We start from the raw sequence: 7,530 nt of genomic DNA, 5'->3' as shown, positions 1-7,530 counted from the left end.
TCCTTCAGTCTGGAACCCAAAAGTTCTTACTTTTATTTCGACAGGGACAAATAGCGAACCAGGTCATCCAGTTTGGCTTGGCTGATCAAATGTGGCTTTTTAATGTCATTGTCGGGATCATTCATGTATTCCAAAGCTCCAGCATCTCTGTCATTACCTTCAGCATCACTTTCTTCATTGTTCATTGCATCGGATGAAGAAGGAATTGGTACTTGGTAATCTGTACCATGCGCCACAGGCTTTAGTGCAGACTCACAATCTGAAGAAAAGGATTTTTGACTTGTTCTTCTTGCTGTACCTGGATATGTTGGTCAAGTAAGAATAGCAATCTCTCAGCTCCTGCCAGATCATGGAAACAGCAAATAGCATTTGATTTTGCTTACCATTGAACCACTGGGTTAGGTCGGAGTAACAGACTTACAACAGAGATGAGGAGCCCAGGATTTTGTTTGACCTTACATTTCACATCCTATGTAATGTTTGTAAGCTATAAGCAGCTTTCTGGTCATGTTCTTGCACTGGTTGGATGTTGTATACTTGCCACAAATGTGGCAAAAGCAGTCCAGAAAATTCACACAACTGTGCCTATTCATCTTGTGTTTACTGAATCACAATATACAGAACTACCAAATCGCCTGATATGAAATAACTTATATGCATGTTACTGGGACTGTTGATTAATAAAACACAGAACTACACTAGCACAAACTATTCTCTAGTCATATCTGAATCAGACTGATTGACCAACAGGAGAAACAGCATGTGAACTAATTTTATAAAACATGCTGAAACCTACATGCATGCTGTAGTTCGTGGACAAGTTAGAACTTGTCACAGACTAGTCAGAAAATTTCCAAACCTGCTTGTTTGTCGTTACTACAGTACATGCATATTTTGACAGATGCATAAAGCAGAGTAACCTTGAGAATACACACACTCACACATTTATACATTAAACATGGCTCATTGATGCAGCTACATAACCCATGTACTGTCTTTTAATATCTTGTCACTTTCAGCTGTAACTTTAATTCCATATGTCCTACAATATTTCTGATCGCAGAATCGGAATCAGCACACCATATTACATAACACTTGCATTATTTTCATACAGTTAGTATTCTCTCATGACATAAACTCTAATTTTTTGAATATGATTCCTCAACTTTAAAAAATTTTGAGATCACTTTAAATTTTATTTTTGTTTCAACCACATTCATCTCGGTTCATTTTAACTGGTGCTAATAACCTTCTGCTTGATTTCGCTAATGCTCACTGTCCCTCCCACACCACCACCACCACTAAAAATATATTTATTCGTAGAGAATAAGCAAGGATATTTGTATGTGATTTATGAAGTAGTTCATTTTCCTTCATGTAAGAAACTTGATCTTCAACTTGTGTTACTCAGCTGGTCTCTGTTGAAAGACTATCTTATCTGTTGTAAATAGTTTTTCCTTCTCATTTCATTATGTCCTCAACCCCCCCTCCCCCCCCCCCAAACCCTCAAATCCTTCACCCTGTAATGCACCCTCTCCATGCCATTATCGTTTCTTTGTGTTAAATTATATACTCTGTTTAAATGGAAATGGCTGGCACTGAAAATCTTGCATGAAACCTAGAGAAGCTGCTACTCTGACAAAGATGTAATTTAATTTTATTCTTGATTTTCTGAAGAAAGTAAGTTTAACCTTATGTCAGCAGTTGGCATCTTAAAGACTTCTCCACTTTTGTAGTTCCAGTTCCAGTCCAGAAAGCACAAGCAGCCCCCAAACGGAATGTTCAAAGGCAAACACGAGTTGTGGAGGACAGCATAATAACAAGACCGGAATGGTTGTCTAGTAAAAAGGGTAATTGCCTTTAATATGTTAACCCTTACACCTACTGCTTGATTTTACTGATAAAAATTAATTTCATAAGAATGTAGTTTCTTGTTTGCTTTAAGGTAGGGGTCAGTCCATTTCAGATCACACAATATAAATCATCATGAGTTCCCTATACGTAGAGAGTCACAAAACACTGTATGAAAAATTTTTGTAAGCCATAGTTTTTTTCTGGCAGCCATTTTTAAAATGGTGGTTGGACCAGGTTTAATGGAAAACGTGGTTTTGCAGGAAGTTTAATTGCCAAGTCATTTTAAAAGATATCAAAATAATTAAAAAACCACTGTGTGATTGTTCAATTTCTCCCAGCGTATTTCTTGTTCGAACAGTCCACGTGTGTATTGCCGGTCCATAGTATCCAACAGGCACAATATTTCGCCAATCAGACATGTTGCCATCATCAGGTGTGCTGACGAACTGAGCTCTTCAGTTTCTCGCGGCGTATTTCTTGCTCGAACAGACTATGGGTCTACTGCCAGTCCATAATGTCCAACGGGCACAATATTTCGGCAATCAGGCATGTTGCCATCGTCAGGTGCGCTGATGAACTGAGCCCACCCTCAGGAGCTCAGTTCATCAGTGCACCTGACGATGGAGACGTGTGTGGTTGCTGAAATATTGTGCCCGTTGGAAACTATGGACCGGCAGTGCACCAGTGGACTGTTCGAGCAAAAAACCACTGTGTTCAGCATGAACTTCAGGCATACATTTTTTAAAAATTTTTATATCCTGCAAGACACTCAGTCAAACTATTTCTGCAAAGACTCAGAAAAATTTATCAGTCATTACTTTTGATGAAGGAAGAGAGACTCGGCAATAATATATTATTTCTGTGTTGAGTATGTACATAACTATATGCAGTATAAGTTTTAGTCCTGAGAATGCACTCCTGTTTTTCCTAGAGCTTTTCAAAAATCGCCAAAAGCCTTTTAACGTCAATTATCACAGGTCAATATCTAAAAAGGGACTGAATGAAAACAAGTGAGCATTTTAGAGAATTTTTTTATACTCATTGGAATATCTCACAGAAATGTATGACTGAAACTCAACTACAGTGAGATTAATAGAGCAGTGAACTGTGGTAAAAATGCAACGCCTCTACATGCTTGTTCAGTGCCACATTAACAAACAAAGGCTTGAAATTATTACAATTGACATTGGTTGAATGATGTTGTAATCATTGCAATAAATGATCAAATATTTCTACTTTTAAATAACAGTAGGTAGTGACAAGAGCAAGTATGAGTTCTAATTCTTAACTTACTGATACATTTATTGTACTACACTTGCGTACGGATTACACACATTAATGTTTATCTATGTATTGAGATTTAAAATTTTAGTTGTAACTACTTGCCAGTTGCAATTTCCATTAGAGAGTTAAACAAACATGATATTTCATTGCAAAGTTTATCAATTATGTTGTGTGTCCTACCAGGCACTGTTGCGAGTTCCAATGGAGTCACTTTTCATACTATTTTCTTTGCAGGCACCAAAGTCAATGAGAGTTTTGCCAGTGTAGACTTTAACTCTCCCATTTGCAACTGTTTTCAGGAATAACAGATTGTTCAAGTATTAAATATGAGCTGTTTTGTAGGTGAACTAATAAGTGAGCATTGCCATGAGCAATCCTACAAGAAAGCAGAAAGCAGTGCCTAAAGACTTGCCAGCTGAAGAACAATGTCAGCTAAAATTAAGCATTTCAAAAGAAATTACCAATATTTGCCATTAACACAAAGATAAATATTTAGACAAATGCAACCACATTTTTGGGAAATACGTTGTGACCCGTTTGGTACTAAGAAAAAAGTTAAAAACGGTTTGCATAAAATACTAATTGAACATCTTTCCAAGAGTAAAAATGTGAATATTAACTTAATTCCTGGACTAGCTCTATGTCTAACATGTGCATCAAGAATAATTGTAGAAAAACCAATCAAGGAAGTGGCAAATAGTGTCAAAAGTGACCGTGAATTTCTTTCTGGGCCTTTTGAATGTGTTGAGAATAATGTGTTGCATCAAGTAGAATCCATTTGTAAAACTTTGGAATTATCTCCTTTGTGTAAAATAACGAAGCTTAACACAGAACACTGACTGTCAGCTTTACAAAGAAAAACTGATAAAATCACAAGTGCAGTCAAGCGAAAATTGCAAGAATGTTTCCATAATTACTTAGAATCTCAGAATCAAAATAATACAGAAAATGTGCAAAGTGAATATGATATCTTATTACCAAAGAGTGAAAGAAAAATTCAAAATTTCTTGTAAAGATCATGAAATTAAGATAATTAGCCTCGTGCCAAGATCATGGCCTTAAGAAAAAAATAATTCAGGAGTTTGATGCATCTGAATACATGGTGAAGTTAACTAGGCAGCTAGTAAAGGCTCAAGGGAGGATGATGAAAATAATTGCTTATGTTCTGGTAAGTAATAGTGTTTTTCAACTGTTGTTAACAGTGTTAAGGTGCAGAAGCAGCAAAGATTAATTCATGTCTCGCTGAATGATCTCTACAGCCTCTATAAACAGAAATATCCAGATCACAAAATTGGCCGCTCTATGTTTTGCATTCTATGACCAAAGTGGTGCGTTCTTCTGGGTTCATTGGAACTCATAATGTATGCGTTTGCAAGCATCATAAAAACAGAAAGCTTATGATGTGGGAGCAAAGCTTAATGCAAATTATAAAGACCTGATAGCTTTCATGGTGTGTGACATTAATATTAAAAAATGTGTGCTTGACACCTGTGAAGACATCTTAAAAAAGGAACTTGTTATCTTGTCTGACAAAATAATTTTCAAACAGAGCTGAGCTTATTACAGAGGTAATGCCCAGTGATGAATTTTTACATTCTCTTGTTGATAAGCTGGTGCTTTTAACATCCTATCACTTTATCTCAAAAGCTCAAGGCCCATATTTCAAGGAAACAAATGAAAACCTGAAAGAAACCCACTGCTTAGTGACTGGTGATTTTGCAGAAAACTATACAGTTACAGTACAGGATGAAATTCAAAGTTTTCATTGGACTAATACACAAACAACACGGCATCCGTTTGTCATCTGCTTTAAAAAAGAAGACAAAGTATGTTGCAAATCTATTTGTGTGATTAGTGACCACCTTGATCACAATACCACAACTGTGTTTATGTTTCAACATCATCTCATTAGGGAAATTAAGAATATTATATGTAATGTTGAAATTGTCATTAACATTAGCAATGGTGCAAGCAACCAGTACAAAAATAAGGAACACTTCATTACTGTTTGACAACATAAAAATGATTGGTTTACTAGCAGAGTCGAATTTCTTTGCCTCATCACATGGAATGAATTCTTGTGGTGGGATAGGCAGAACAACAAAATGAAAAGTAGAACGAGCTTCCCTTCAAAGACACAGAACAGATCCTGACTCCACAAGGTATATTCAAATACAGAGTATTTCTTGAATTAAATATATATTTACCTCTTCGCCTGACATTGAGCAAATCAAAATGAAACACAGAGAGATTTGAATGTTGTTTACCAGTTTAAGAAAAAAAGAAGCCATCACAGATACGCCCCCAAATAAGATGTATCGTTACTTCCAAAACCTCAAACTTTGATGATCATCAGACTTCAATAGTTTTTACAAACATATCATATTTCATAAATAATGACTTTGTTGTTTGTAAGATGAGAAGTGGTAGCTTGGAAAAATTGAAGACAAAAGTGAACATATAGGGTTCAAATGCTCCGGGACAACCGGGAAAAACCTGGGAATTTTTTCATCCAGGAGAAAATTGAGGAAAACCTGTGAATTTTTTGGAATTCTGGGAATTTTTCATTGTTTTAGTCTTCAGTTAAGCTTTTATACTTTTGACTGGTTATAGCTAATAAACAGCAATATGTGTCAAGGCTTTAGGACAAAGATTATGGAATACTTCAAAACAATAAACTGCTGGCAATGAGCATGATGTTACAATTGTTGACATTTAAGTTCATTTGAGCAGTTGGCCGCAAGCTCATGCATGTGCGCAGTTGAGTTGCATATGGGCAGTACCTTCTCCCGCTTCCAGCTGCTTGAAGTGTGGCTGTTCACTGCATCAGCAGTAGCAACAAGCAGCCAGATGCTACCCAGGAAATTTTTTTTTTTTGGTGTGCCCAAGCTGCCAGATTTGTGCATGTGCATAGCAGTCTGGGTTCTAGTGGGGAGGGGTTAGTCTCCACATAAGCTGTGTTTACGTTTAGTGATTCCCTCCTTGTTTACACTTCTCACATCAAACGAAAATGAAACGGATTTCTGTGGTTGAGAGCTATCAAGTGAATTAAAATACATTCACGTAATTATGGAAGGCTAACATATGTTATTAGTTTCAGTTTTCTGATTTTATTTTACTTCCATGTTCTTGGCAGTCAGTCGTTTTGCAAAACAAAGGAATTATTTTTGTCCAGTTGCTAAATAAATGTGGCTTTTATTAATCTTTTCCCCAGAGGCAGTCAATTTATTAGAAACAGTGTTTCATTCTGCATTATTGGCTAGTTTCAATGTGTCACTGAATTTCAGTTGCACATTTTCAACTTCTGGTATGTATGGCATTATGCCATAATAAAGAACCAAACATGAGGTAATACAATACTGGTACTCTAAGAAAATCTTCATCCAGAAAACTGCACTGAAAAGCTTAATATCAGGATGGGGCCTACTTCATTGTGAATCTGGACATACGAATTTGCACTTTAAGCTGAATTGTGCATTTTAGTATGGTTTAGGAAATTATGATGCTCTAGGAGTATCCTCCTACTTTTATGACATCATGTAAGATCTCTTAATGCTGTATATGTATGAACATATGGGCATCCTACATCATCGTAGCTGCCCACACGCAGTAACACCTGTTTTTTGGTGCTCTCTGGTAACTTGTGAAATGAAGCTATTTCTAACAGGTCACGGGAAAATATCGTGAATGGCGATTTGAAAAGGGTTAGTTTCAAAGTAAGTTTCCTTTTATGGAAGGTGAATTATGTTACATCTGTGAATGTGCAATGAATTTCTTAAATCACAGAGCATTTAACTCTAAATGGACTAGCCACTTAAAATAATTTCAAGCCCAGAAGACCAGACATTGTCTTTATTTAAAATTTTACTGGTAATTTTGTGTAATGTATCTTACAGTGTAACACACTCAAAAAGACCAATATTATATGTGAAAGCTTAGCATTTGTTGTAGCTTATTAATCTTCAAGACCAATATTATATGGGAAAGCATAACTTTTCTTGTAGCTACATTATGTTCATTAATTTAAGCGATTAACTTTTTCAGTGTGTGTGTTCACACTACTTAACAGTGATGCTACTAATGGCTGACTACATCACGTCAGATGCTCTGAATATCTGCTGTCATTGGCTGGTGACATCATGTGACATGAGCTTTCAAAAGCGTGTTTCACTCTAGATTTCAATGCTTCAGAAACTCATGTGCTGTTTCAGATATATACAAATAAAAAATATATGCATCGTAAATGTTGCTGCACATCAGATCTTTTTAAAACTTTTTGCCAGGGTTTTTCGGTCTCTGAAGTTTCACAGTAATTTATAAAACCTTTACCACTCAAAGGATTGATATTTTTATGACTCCAAGGGAAAGTATAGTGGCACTTATCATGGAAAA

At 36.1% G+C, this 7,530-nt stretch overlaps 1 protein-coding gene across 1 annotated transcript in view; it reads left to right on the top strand.

Annotated features, from left to right (window-relative positions):
• The first annotated feature begins 1,766 nt into the window (after nt 1–1,766).
• LOC126149511 (piwi-like protein Siwi) overlaps nt 1,767–7,530 on the top strand; it is a 211,500-nt gene continuing 205,736 nt past the window's right edge. Inside the window, exon 1 of the mRNA XM_049915822.1 lies at nt 1,767–1,850. The gene's annotated coding sequence lies outside the window, so the exon portion shown is untranslated. The remainder of the gene's footprint in view (nt 1,851–7,530) is intronic.

The sequence above is a fragment of the Schistocerca cancellata genome, chromosome 1 (assembly GCF_023864275.1).
Source record: "Schistocerca cancellata isolate TAMUIC-IGC-003103 chromosome 1, iqSchCanc2.1, whole genome shotgun sequence".
Lineage (NCBI taxonomy): Eukaryota > Metazoa > Arthropoda > Insecta > Orthoptera > Acrididae > Schistocerca > Schistocerca cancellata.
The sequence above is the reverse complement of the archived record's forward strand: the minus strand, read 5'-3'. Positions and strand labels throughout refer to the sequence as shown.